Source organism: Stegostoma tigrinum, chromosome 1, assembly GCF_030684315.1.
Source record: "Stegostoma tigrinum isolate sSteTig4 chromosome 1, sSteTig4.hap1, whole genome shotgun sequence".
NCBI classification, from domain to species: Eukaryota; Metazoa; Chordata; class Chondrichthyes; order Orectolobiformes; family Stegostomatidae; genus Stegostoma; species Stegostoma tigrinum.
Window position 1 is genome coordinate 163347575 of NC_081354.1, and position 14461 is coordinate 163362035.

A 14461-nucleotide genomic window follows, 5' to 3' on the forward strand; every position below is an offset into this window, starting at 1 on the left:
GGCATCATTGTGGCACTGCAAGAGGCCCATGATGGACATGTCTTCTAAAGAATGGGAGGGGGAGTGGAAATGGTTTGCAACTGGGAGGTGCAGTTGTTTGTTGCGGACCGAGCGGAGGTGTTCTGCAAAGCGGTCCCCAAGCCTCCGCTTGGTTTCCCCAATGTAGAGGAAGCCACACTGGGTACAGTGGATGCAGTATACCATATTGACAGATGTGCAGGTGAACCTCTGCTTAATGTGGAATGTCATCTTGGGGCCTGGGATAGGGGTGAGGGAGGAGGTGTGGGGGCAAGTGTAGCATTTCCTGCGGTTGCAGGGGAAGGTGCCAGGTGTGGTGGGGTTGGAGGGCAGTGTGGAGCGAACAAGGGAGTCACAGAGAGAGTGGTCTCTCTGGAAAGCAGACAGGGGTGGGCATGGAAATATGTCTTGGGTGGTGGGGTCGGATTGTAAATGGCGCAAGTGTCGGAGGATGATGCGTTGTATCCGGAGGTTGGTAGGGTGGTGTGTGAGAACGAGGGGGATCGTCTTTGGGCGGTTGTGGGGGGGAGGGGGGGCGCGGGGTGTGAGGGATGTGTTGCGGGAAATACGGGAGACGCGGTCAAGGGCGTTCTCGATCACTGTGGGGGAAAGTTGCGGTCCTTGAAGAACTTGGACATCTGGGATGTGCGGGAGTGGAATGTCTTATCATGGGAGCAGATGCGGCGGAGGCGGAGGAATTGGGAATAGGGGATGGAATTTTTGCAGGATGTTGGGTGGGACGAGGTGTATTCTAGGTAGCTGTGGGAGTCGGTGGGCTTGAAATGGACATCAGTTACAAGCTGGTTGCCTGAGATGGAGACTGAGAGGTCCAGGAAGGTGAGGGATGTGCTGGAGATGGCCCAGGTGAACTGAAGGTTGGGATGGAAGGTGTTGGTGAAGTGGATGAACTGTTCGAGCTCCTCTGGGGAGCAAGAGGCGACGCCGATACAGCCATCAATGTACCGGAGGAAGAGGTGGGGTTTGGGGCCTGTGTAGGTGTGGAAGAGGGACTGTTCCACGTAACCTACAAAGAGGCAGGCATAGCTGGGGCCCATGCGGGTGCCCATGACCACCCCCTTAGTCTGTAGGAAGTGGGAGGAGTCAAAAGAGAAGTTGTTGAGGGTGAGGACGAGTTCAGCTAGGCGGATGAGGGTGTCGGTGGAGGGGGACTGGTCGGGCTTGCGGGACAGGAAGAAGCGGAGGGCCTTGAGGCCATCTGCATGCGGAATGCAGGTGTATAGGGACTGGACGTCCATGGTGAAGATGAGGTGTTGGGGGCCAGGGAATTGGAAGTCCTGGAGGAGGTGGATGGCGTGGGTGGTTTCACGGACGTAGGTGGGGAGTTCCTGGACCAAAGGGGAGAAAATGGAGTCCAGATAGGTGGAGATGATTTCGGTGGGGCATGAGCAGGCTGAGACGATGGGTCGACCAGGGCAGGCAGGTTTGTGGATTTTGGGAAGGAGATAGAAACGGGCCGTGCGGGGTTGGGGAACAATGAGGTTGGAGGCTGTGGGTGGGAGGTCCCCTGAGGTGATGAGGTCATGAATGGTGTTGGAGATGATGGTTTGGTGCTCGGGTGTGGGGTCATGATCGAGGGGGCGGTAGGAGGTGGTGTCGGAGAGTTGGCTTTTGGCCTCTGCGATGTAGAGGTCAGTGCGCCATACTACCACTGCGCCACCCTTGTCTGCGGGTTTGATGGTGAGGTGGGGGTTGGAGCGGAGGGAGCGGAGGGCTGCCCGTTCTGCGGGGGAGAGGTTGGAGGGGTGAGAGGGGTGGAGAGGTTGAGGCGGTTAATGTCTCGACGGCAGTTGGAGATAAAGAGGTCGAGGGAGAGTAGGAGGCCTGGGGGTGGTGTCCAGGAGGAGGACTTGTGTTGGAAGCGGGTGAAGGGGTCAGTGGAAGGAGGGTTGGGTTCCCGGTTGAAGAAGTAGGCATGGAGGCGAAGACGGCGGAAAAACTGCTCTATGTCCACCCGTGACTGGTATTCGTTGATGTGTGGTTGTAGGGGGACAAAGGTCAGCCCCTTCTTAAGGACTGACCGTTCGTCCTCAGTCAGTGGGAGGTCTGGGGGGATGGTGAAGATGCGGCAGGGCTCAGTGTGGCTGTCTCCTCTGGGGTTGCAGGCTGTGGAGGTTGTGGGCGGAGCGATGATGTCGTTGGCCGTGGGCGGGGTTCCGTCGGCGTCGGCTGTGGGCGGGGTGCCGTCGGCCGTGGGCGGGGCTCCGTCGGCCGTGGGCGGGATTCCGTCGGCGTCGGCCGTGGGCGGGGTTCCGTCGGCGGTGGGAGGATCGGGGTGGGCAGCAGCAGCTGCGGTGAGGGTGGTGTGTGGGGTGTTGTACCTGGAAGTGGAGGTGGTGACTGCAGCAGCGGTTCCGGAAGTTCTGTGGCCGGCGGAGGCGGATATGACATCATCGGTGGGGTCTCCGGCAGTGTCCTCATGGTCAATGGCGGTGGGTGCATGGTGGGGGAGGGGCAGGGACAGACTTGGGATTTGGGAGGCGCAGGAATCCTCTTGTGGGAGGCAGCGGCCCGTGAGTTGGTTGTACTTACGATTTTTGGTGTCCAGTAAAGCTGAGTGAAACTGGGTGTTCAGTCTGTGGATCCTGCGGAGGATAAAAAACAGCAGGGGTCCTTTGCAGGTCTGGGAGAGGGAGGCACTTTTCCATTTTTCCATCCCCACCCCTGTCTGCTTTCCGGAGAGACCACTCTCTCCGTGACTCCCTTGTTCGCTCCACACTGCCCTCCAACCCCACCACACCCGGCACCTTCCCCTGCAACCGCAGGAAATGCTACACTTGCCCCCACACCTCCTCCCTCACCCCTATCCCATGCCCCAAGATGACATTCCACATTAAGCAGAGGTTCACCTGCACATCTGCCAATGTGGTATACTGTATCCACTGTACCCGGTGTGGCTTCCTCTACATTGGGGAAACCAAGCAGAGGCTTGGAGACCGCTTTACAGAACACCTCCGCTCAGTTCGCAACAAACAACTGCACCTCCCAGTCGCAAACCATTTCCACTCCCCCTCCCATTCTCTAGATGACATGTCCGTCATGGGCCTCCTGCAGTGCCACAATGATGCCACCCGAAGGTCGCAGGAACAGCAACTCATATTCCGCCTAGGAACCCTGCAGCCATATGGTATCAATGTGGACTTCACCAGTTTCAAAATCTCCCCTTCCCCTACTGCATCCCTAAACCAGCCCAGTTCGTCCCCTCCCCCCACTGCACCACACAACCAGCCCAACTCTTCCCCCCCACCCACTGCATCCCAAAACCAGTCCAACCTGTCTCTGCCTCCCTAACCGGTTCTTCCTCTCACCCATCCCTTCCTCCCGCCCCAAGCCGCACCCCCATCTACCTACTAACCTCATCCCACCTCCTTGACCTGTCCATCTTCCCTGGACTGACCTATCCCCTCCCTACCTCCCCACCTATACTCTCTCCACCTATCTTCTTTTCTCTCCATCTTCGGTCCGCCTCCCCCTCTCTCCCTATTTATTCCAGAACCCTCACCCCATCCCCCTCTTTGATGAAGGGTCTAGGCCCGAAACGTCAGCTTTTGTGCTCCTGAGATGCTACTGGGCCTGTGTTCATCCAGCCTCACATTTTATTATCGAGGAACTGGAGTGTATTGGGTAACGGGTCTGTAGTGTAGACTGTGTGACTGCTTCGCAGAACACCTATGTTCTGTCCGCAAAAATGATCCTGAGCTTCCAGCAGCCTGCTGCTTCAGCACACCACCCTGCTCTCTGGCCAACACCTCTGTCTCAGGCTGTTCCAGGAAAGCTCAGCACAAGCTGGAAGAACAATGCTTCATTTTCTGCTTGGAGGCCTCGCAACCTTCTGGGCTTCATATAGAGTTCAATAACTTTAAGACTTGAGGTCTCCCAAGTCCTTACCTAAACTACCACACACCGGGCCTTGTTATCACACAATCTGCTGTTATACACATCCATTATTAGCTCCTAACAGTCTCCATTAACAGCTATTCACTCTCCTCGCCAGATTGTTTTCCACTCCCCTGTCTGTCAACTGTTTTTCTCTCTCTTTGGACTTAATCCCCATCTATTATTTACTCTTTACCCCCTCCCCTCAACCTATTTTCTGCATAAAACCAACATTTCCCTAGCTACCATCAGTTCTGAGGAAGGGCCACCAGACCTGAAATGTTAATTCTGTGTTCTCTTCGTGGATGCTGCCAGACCTTCTGAGCTTTTCCAGCAATTTCTGTTTTAGTTTCTGTACTTAATACCCTGAACATTGAAAATTGCTACATTAAGCCTAATGCTGAGAAACATTTCCACGGTGGTCCCTCATAACTACGAACTGTCACCACACACTGGAAAAGATGGGCTTCAGACAACAGATGCTCTCTGTCTCTGCAGGTGGTCTGAACTGTGCAAGGCTTGCTGTCCCATACAGACATTTACCTTGGCAGACTCGCTCCTGTCATTAAACTATTTCCTGACATTGTCCAGCTACTTTTAATTTGGGGGATTCCATTCTACCAGTTTTTTTCCACATATGTTGTTATGCATTTGCTTCTTCCCACAGGATTGGGCTCCTGGAAATTCTACATAGTGACTCATTTATAGCCTACAATCTCCCTTCTGACCATGTGATGTTAGCTGAAAGAAATATCGTGAAGGCATGTGATTTACCATTTACAGTACTGAGGGGAACTGTTCCATCGTGATGATTGTGGCCTGATAATTCAAGATGTCATTTCATTTAGGGACTTGTGTTGGTTCATCTGACTTAGAGATGTGTGCACAAGCAATATCCAGACCGCTTTTAATATTGTCTTTTCGATTTTGCTTACCTCCCTGGTTGAAAGGATTTACTGTTTTCAGGTGTTTCTGTATTCTCTTTGTGGTTGGTGTGCTGTGCTGAATGGGAGTGTTGTCTGGAGTTAAATTTACCACAATTGTAGCACTGACTTTCTAACCATGAACACAGAACATGTGACGTTATCATGCATTTATAGCTGGGCAACACACAAAGAAAGACTTGAAACACACTCAGCAAGGTCTCAAACTTAAAATACTCATGCTTGTGTTCAAATCTTTCTGTGGCCCCTCTCTTTAAATCCCTCTAGCCCTACAACCTGATGAGCTCCTGCAGGACTGGGCATCATGTACAGCCTGGATGGATGGCACTCTGCTGCTGTCTGGCTGACTTTACCTTGTGCTTTGAGTCAATACAATTAACTGCACTTTGAGATACTGGTCTGAAGTATCCCAGTTTAGTGGGTCACTGCACATAGCACTGTCTCTCAGGCTCCTTGCTTCTTGTCATTAAGTAAGGATCTTTAACCCATTATGCATGCAACGAACCTTTATTTCCATCTGCACAGCTCTCTAGTGCAGTATCTAAAACTTCAAACTTCACATGCTCATTCGAGCCTCATGGCTGTTCTCTGACCATTAACAGAGCCATGTGATCTGTTATATAATTACTTATTTGAACCCTGTTATACTAATTGACCATTAAGTTTGGGAAATACCTCCCAAAATGCCTCTGACTTTCTGAAGGAGCAAATAACTGCAGATGCTGGAATCTGTACTAAAAACAAAAAATGCTGGATGTCACAGCAAGTCAGGCAACATCCATGGGGAGAAAGCAAGCTCACATTTCGAGTCTAGATGATGCTTTATCAGAGCTGGAGTGAGGTGTGGAAGGGGAAGTTTTTATGCAATAGTGGTGTTGGGGACAGTGTTGGAGTGGTGGGGGAGAAAGGATGTTGATAGTTTGAATTAAATGATTGGAATGTGGGAATGACAGACCAATGATATGTCTAACTGCCAGATTGGAAAGAATAGATAGTCCCACTGGAGTTTCTCCTACTTTAATATAATGAAACTCTTTAGCCAAATGTCTGGACACAAAGCTTAAAGTTTCTGTAAAAATGCAAAATGCTGCAGATGCTGGAAAACTGAAATAAAAACAGATTACTCTGGAAATACGCAGCCGGTAAAGCGACATCTGTGGAGACAGAAACAGAGTTAACATTTCAGATCGATCAATTTTCATCGCGGCACGGCATTGACAGCTGAAATGTGAGAAGCATGTGGGGTTCTCCTGAATGTCTGCTAGAACTCTAGACAAAGAAGCGAAAACCATAGAGACATGGCATGGATGAACAAGTTGGAGAACCCTGTTTAAAGTTCTCCCCCAGACTGTGTCCAATGTTTGAATCGTCTGCAATAAGAAGATACAGATAGCCAATCAAATGTAAGAGAATTTGGCTGGAGAATAGGAAGATCTTTAGCATGCAGAGACTGTGATCAGCCTACAGCTGATTTTTCCCTGGGGTCAGTGTGATTGTAGGCATAAAGTCGGATTAAATGTGATTGTTTTTCAGGCTCTTCTTTAGCGCAGTACGTGAAACAGGATCAATGCCTCCAGGAGTAGAGAAAAAATTTAGGGAGAACGGAGTATAAAGATGACCAGCATTTATCTCTTGTTTCTTAAAACTACTGGACATGTTGAAGGTCTTTACAGGTAATTAAGTATTTTTGTAGGGTAATCATTGTGGTATTTTCAGAAATGCTGTAGCCATAATGCAGATAGCAAATCCTTACCAATGTGTGACAAAGCTACATTGTGTAATTTAAAGTGAAACATTATACAATGTACATGTTACACATTTGCAATCTGTAATTACATATCTGCCAGTGACAAGATGATCTTGTTTTGAGTTGTTAATTGAAAGATAAATATGGATCAAGACATCAAGTATAACTCTCCTGCCCTTTTTCAAAATAACACGATGATCTTGTTTCCACTTACCGAAGCATGACTAATGGTGCCTTGCTTTAATGCCACATCCAAAAAACAGTACCCATGACAGGCCGCCTCAGTACTGCACCTGGAGGTTCAACTTTGATTTTGTGCTCAAGCCCTGGACTGAGACGTTGATCTGTCACCACAGTGAGTGTTTTTGCCTCCAGCAGGGTGTTTGCACGAGATGGAATAATAATTATATTAACTCCCAGAACAAAAACAATAGACATCTGCAAAGTAGTGCTGAAAGATTTATGACGGTTCCTGGTATATACACATTATAGTCATTGGCTCTTCTGTGTCTGAGCTACTACTAAGCAATCTGGTCACAAACAACAGCACACTTCCATCAGCATCCCATGCTTCAAGTGGCCCCAGTTAAGATGGAATCATCAGCCTTTATACCCTCAGCTTCAGTGTTATGATAACAATATCACAAACATGTCTCTTAAAGCATTTTCTGAAGAAGGGGCCAGATCCGATGTATCAGCTTTCCTGCTCTGATGATGCTGCCTGGCCTGCTGTGTTCCTCTAGCTCCACACCTTGTTGTCTCAGACTCCAGCATTGACAGTTCCTACAATCTCTCTTAAAGGCATATTGCGTACCAGCTGTGAGACATAACACAATGATTTGAACCTGGGATCTTCTAACTCAATAACAAGGTTACTACCAACAAAGCCACAGCAAGGAATAAACTCAATCACCCAATTCAGATGAAATGCACTATACAGTCTACCTTGCTAAACATCTTTACAAATACAGGATTTCTGTGTCAAGCTCCTTTTGGGGCACATCAATAATTTTACTGTTAATTATATCCATCTGGGCTTTTACCAAGTTGCGGTTGTGAAAAGGCAAGTTGCAGTGTGCAAATTAAATACTGATTTCTTCGAATTTGATGCAAATTTGCAATGACTGAGAAAGGAGCTTCAGTCTGCTGCCAAGGTTTCTCCAATTTTAAATTAAACCCAGAGCTGCCTTCAGGCTTTGAAGTTTGGATTCAGTCAGAATCTCATTAATCTTTTGCAGGCAACATTTGAGATTTTTTCTAATTCAGAGGCTGAGTTTAGTTTCAGTTTTCTTTGAAGCAGTTTCATTTTGTATCCTCAATAACGTCAGTCTCTTTGAGTGAATGGTTCTCCAGTGGCACCCTTCACCCTGCTGCCTCTGGTTTACTCTGTATCCCGTAGACATTGACTCCACCATCAGTGCCAGGGCCTCCCGCCACTCTCTTAGAGTGTAGAACTCTTTCTCTCAACTCCCATCCTGCTCGCACATTGCAACCTTCCACCTTCACTTCCATGCTGCTTTTTAAAAATTCACTTGTGAATGGGGCATTTTTTGCCTGACCCTAGTTGCCCTTGAGAAGGTGGTGGTGAGCTGCCTTCTTGAACTGCTGCACAGTCAATACCTTAATTGTATTGTGGGTCAACCTACAGCAGGAGAACTGCAGAGTTTCAAGAAGGCAGCTCACCACCACCTTCTCAAGGTCAACTAGGGTCGGGCAAGAAATGAGTATCAAGAAGTGATATGAAAGTGGCTGCCCTTGACATCAAGATCCCATGCGAACGAGCTGGCATCAAAGAAACCTGGCAACATTCGGTGGCATTGGTCATCTCCACTGGTTGGAGTCATATCTGTCACAACAGAAGATGGCCATGATTGTTGGTGGGCTTTAGGCTCAGAGTTCCAGGTTTTTGACCCAGTGGCATTAAAGGAACAGTGATATGTTTCTAGGTAAGAATGGTGAGTGGCTTGGAGGGGAACTTGCTGGTGGCGGTGTACCCATGTATCTGCTGCCCTTGTCATTCTAAACAGAAGTGTCATGGGATTAGAAGCTGCTGGCTAAGGATCTTTGATGAATTTCTAGAGTGCATCTCGAAGACAGGACACACTGCTGCTACTGAGCATCAGTGGTAGAGTGAGTGGATGCTTGTGGATCTGGTGCGAAGCAGTGAGCTATTTTATCCAGTCTGGCCACCAACAATCTTTGATGCCACGCTCGCTCACATGGGGCCTTGATGTCAAGGGCAGCCACTTTCATATCACTTCTTGATACTCACTTCCAACAATCACTGTCAAATTTCACTGAGGCAGCAGTTTGAGGTTGTCTGGGTAAGGAGACCTGTTAGAGCTGCAACTAGGAATCATTCCCATTCCAGACACTCAATGTCACAGTTTAGCTGCGGGGGTGAAAGCAGGTGTGGCATTATGGGGCTGCCAGTCAGTGAAGACAGCCTAAGGCCTCTGGTTCCTAATAGAGGGTATGCACCACCCACCCACCAAGCCATCCTCAATTTACTCACTTCTGTGTGATATGCAGCTCGACATGTGATTTAACAATGTGACAAGTGTCCAATAGCATCTGGGGAAGACAACCTGCCTCTGTGAGTTGCCAGGCAGTCAGATGGCAGCCACCAGGTGCAGTGGGGTCTCTGTTGGGCTTCAGGAATGTATGACAGAAACCCCCTCCAGCTGCTGTTGCCTGCCAAACACCAACTCGGTTAAAGCTACCACACTCCACACATGTGGGTTATTCCCCACTGTGGGAAAAGACATAGATATTTTTAAGCAACCTACTCAGGAATGTTATGACAGACCCTGGATCACAGGGGACCAGAGTCAGGAACATTACCATTGCACCATAAGTGCCCCCAAAAGCTACAGGGGGCTTATTTCCTAATCAACTTGTTAAGCGATGGTATTAAAACCTCTGGAGCGGGAGGCACTTGAACCAAAGCATCCCAGCTCAGAGGTAGTAGCGTTACCTGTGCTCCACAGGGGCCCTTACAATGACATCCCTGAGAATCTGCAGCAACAGGATAAGGTAATTAACTCATGACTTAAGGGACTCAGTTGACCCCAGTGAAGTTGATAATGCTGCTGTATTTGTAACTATTGAGGTTCAAGGAGCAGGGGAACATGGGCAGGCAGCACCATGGTACTCATTGGATTTTACATGCACTCCCATCCAACAGCAGTGAGTAAAACCCAGGGCCACTTCCTTTCTTTAATTTCCTTGCTAGCTTAACAGAGGTTGTACAATGGGGCATTCTGAAACAACCAAACCCATCATTGACAATCTCCAGGCAGAGTGTTAGGGAGTTGCTGGAAGTTATGTGATTCATTTCTTCACAATTCACCAAATATCAGCCTAACCAACTCAAAAGGCTCAGGGAACGTCAGCTGCAAGCCATGGCCAGTGCACTTCTTGCTTATGGAATCTTTCACAACTGATTTACGAAAGAATGTGGCACTGGAAGCTGGCATTGCCAATGAAACCTGCCTCCTGCTCCTCTGAGATAATAAAGTGTGGAGCTGGATGAACACAGCAGGCCAAGCAGCATCTCAGGAGCACAAAAGCTGACATTTCGGATCTAGACTCTTCATCAGAGAGGGGGATGGGGTGAGGGTTCTGGAATAAATAGGGAGAGAGAGGGAGGCGGACCGAAGATGGAGAGAAAAGAAGATAGGTGGAGAGGAGAGTATAGGTGGAGAGGTAGGGAGGGGATAGGTCAGTCCAGGGAAGACGGACAGGTCAAAGAGGTGGGATGAGGTTAGTAGGTAGGAGATGGAAGTGCGGCTTGGGGTGGGAGGAAGGGATGGGTGAGAGGCAGAACAGGTTAGGGAGGCAGAGACAGGCTGGGCTGGTTGTGTGATGCAGTGGGGGGAGGGGATGAACTGGAATGGTTGTGGGACGCAGTGGGGGAAGGGGAGATTTTGAAGCTGGTGAAGTCCACATTGATACCATTGGGCTGCAGGGTTCCCAAGCGGAATATGAGTTGCTGTTCCTGCAACCTTCAGGTGGCACCATTGTGGCACAGCAGGAGGCCCATGATGGACATGTCATCTAAAGAATGGGAGGGGGAGTTGAAATGGTTCGCGACTGGGAGGTGCTGTTGTTTATTGTGAACCGAGCGGCGGTGTTCTGCAAAGCGGTCCCCAAGCCTCCGCTTGGTTTCCCCAATGTAGAGGAAGCCACACCGGGTACAATGGATACAGTACACCACATGGCCCCAAGATGACTTTCCATATTAAGCAGAGGTTCACCTGCACATCTGCCAATGTGGTATACTGTATCCATTGTGCCCGGTGCGGCTTCCTCTACATTGGGGAAACCAAGCGGAGGCTTGGGGACCGCTTTGCAGAACACCTCCGCTCGGTTCGTAATAAACAACTGCACCTCCTAGTCGCGAACCATTTCAACTCCCCCTCCCATTCTTTAGATGACATGTCCATCATGGGCCTCCTGCAGTGCCACAATGATGCCACCCGAAGGTTGCAGGAACAGCAACTCATATTCCGCTTGGGAACCCTGCAGCCCAATGGTATCAATGTGGACTTCACCAGCTTCAAAATCTCCCCTCCCCCACTGCATCCCAAAACAGCCCAGCCTGTCTCTGCCTCCCTAACCTGTTCTTCCTCTCACCCATCCCTTCCTCCCACCCCAAGCCGCACCTCCATTTCCTACCTACTAACCTCATCCCACCTCCTTGACCTGTCCGTCTTCCCTGGACTGACCTATCCCCTCCCCACCTCCCCACCTATACTCTCCTCTCCACCTGTCTTCTTTTCTCTCCATCTTCGGTCCACCTCCCCATCTCTCCCTATTTATTCCAGAACCCTCACCCCATCCCCCTCTCTCCCTATTTATTCCAGAACCCTCACCCTATCCCCCTCTCTGATGAAGGGTCTAGACCAGAAACATCAGCTTTTGGGCTCCTGAGATGCTGCTTGGCCTGCTGTGTTCATCCAGCTTCACACTTTATTATCTTGGATTCTCCAGCATCTGCAGTTCCCATTATCTCCTGCTCCTCTGATGCTGCTTGGCCTGCTGTGTTCAACCAGCTCTACACCTTAGGAGCAGGAAAGCTGACGTTTCAGGTTTGGAAGTTACTTTGAAAAAGGAATGCCTCCTGCTCCTCTGATGCTGCCTGACCGGCAGCTCCATGCTGTGTTATCTCTGACTCCAGCATTGGCAGTTCTTGCTAGCTCTGAGTGAGTCATGCCCCAGATTGTATCTTCATTGAGATAGGCTTCTGCAAATTTACATCCATTTGTTGGCCTTTGAGAAGCTCTCAAAATTAATCCGTTTTAACGAATAAGGACTTGAGTGCCTTTTAAATCCTTCCAAAATTTTTTTCTGAATTTAAAGTCATTGAGTCATAGATGTCTACAGCACAGAAAGGGGTTCTTCGGCCCATCCAATTGGCGCCAAGCACCAAGTTATTTCAATTCTATTTTCCAGCACTTGGCCTATAGCTCTGTATGCCTTGGCATCAAAAGTGTGCATCTAAGTTAAATACTTCCCAAATGTTATGAGGCCATAGCGGCAGTGAGTTCCAGATTCCGACCATCCTCAGAGTGAAAACATTTTCCTCATGTCCCCTCTAAACCTCCTACTCCTTACTTTCAATCCATGCCCCATGGTCATTGATCGCTCTGTCAAAGGGGAATGTTTATTCCTGCCTATCCTATCTATGCCCACCAATTTTATACAACTTAATCATGTCCCCTAAGAGTTCCCTCTGCTCCAAAGAAAACAACTCTAGCCTAACCAATCTCTCTTCATGGTTACAACACTCCAGTGCACAACTTCTTGGTAAATCTCCTCTACACCACCATCATTGCAATCAGATCTTTCCTGTATTGTGGATTCTGGAAGAGCACATAATAGTCTAACTGTGGCCTAACCAACTTTTTATACAATTCCAGAACAACCTCCCTGCTCTTAAATCTATGCCTTGACTAATAAAGGCAAGTAGACCATATGCCTGTTTAGCAACTTTATCCAGTTGGCCTGATGCCTTAATGAACCAGCAGATATGCATACCAAGATCCCCTTTGACCCTTGATATTTCCCAAGGTCCTATAGTTCATCACGTATTCCCTTGCATTATAAGTCGTGCATAAGTGCATCACCTCACATTTATCCAGATCAAATTCCATTTGCCACTGATAAGCTCATCTAACTAGCCTGTCTATGTCCTCTCATAGTCTAAGACCATCTTTTTCACAATTTACCACCTGACTTATTTTTGCATTGTTTGTGAATTTACTGAGCAACCTTCCCAAGTCAAATCAAAATCGGGTTATAAGCCGATTCGCAGAGAGTTGTGAGAGCATGGAATGCGTTGCCAGCAGCAGTTGTGGAAGCAAGGTCATTGGGGTCATTTAAGAGACTGCTGGACATGCATATGGTCACAGAAATTTGAGGGTGCATCCATGAGGATCAATGGTCGGCACAACATTGTGGGCTGAAGGGCCTGTTCTGTGCTGTACTGTTCTATGTTCTAAGCCACAATTAGCAAGGGCCTCAATACTGATTCCTGTGGAACCTCACTGGACATAGGCTTCCAGTTACAAAAACACTCCTTGACCATGATCTTCTGTTTCCTGCCATTCAGTTGATTCTGGATCCAATTAGCCAAATTTCTTTGGATCCCACAGACTCTTACCTTTGCTATCAATTTGCTGACAAACTGACTAATCCACACTGATTTGAACATTTCCTAAAATGCTGTATAGTTTGCAAAAACAAAAAATTGCTACTGAAATCAAATGTAATTTAGAGTGGAATTTTCATCTGGATCATCAATAGTGCTCAAAGGGAGAGCTTGACAAATGTATTTTAAAAGATGGAATAGTGGAAGATATTCCTGTTTAATTGGTTTTGTAAGAGTACACAAAAGGAATAGAAAATAAGACTGTCTTGTGTGGGGAGAAGGAAAAGCAAAATCTCTGTAAAAAACCAGAAATAGTGTCTAAATTGACAGACTGTTTGAACTGGTGAAAATGCAGGAAACTTGTATTTTCTGGCTGCTTGCACAGGGGTGGAGCCGGCTCATTGAGCCAAATGTGACTGCAGAGACATGACAAGCAATTGAGGAAATTCATGTGCAGCAATGTTTCGGTCTATGACTGCCATAAATGTGTGCGAACATCCCCAGGATAAAAATCAACACAGCTCCAAACTTAGGTGACAATTCCAAGCTGTTGTTCTTACTTTACACAGGTTGAGTTTAAAGCTGCACTTGAATCATCTGCTGGGATTTTCCATTTTGGCGATGAAGTATGGCGACGGGTGGCGTCACATCTGCCAATGGTGTCTGGTAAATTTTCTGGAGCGACCGATTGCTTTTCAGTCCATTCTGTGTCTGAGCAACTTTTATGGTGACTTAGTGAACCATGTTTTGTTGGAGGTTTCATTTCAGTTCGCACTGTTTTAGGGTTGAGAGGCCAAACACTGTTGTTAAAGAACGTTCCTTCACTCACTGCAAGCAAGGAGTTCCATAACGACCCTGTGTCCACACACCCACCTCAACTCCCTGCTGGAAATATCCAGGTGACTTCCTCACTTTGCAGCTTCCTCATTAAACTCCTTGCTCTGGGCCAGAGAGAAGCTCCTCTTACCCTGTGATAAATGAAGAAGAACCTGAGTGAGCAGGGATGAAGTTTCTTGTGAACGCACTGCCTCGAGCAGGAATTGAAGAAATGGGAACCAGTGCAAGAAGAGGATGAACAACCTCTCGTGTTTCACCAGGGTCAGTGCCACCAGCTTCTCACTGTGGCTTCACATTCGCAGGGCCGTCACTCAGTCTGACTGTAACAATGCATGGTCATGTCCCACTGCCCTGCCAGCCTCACCA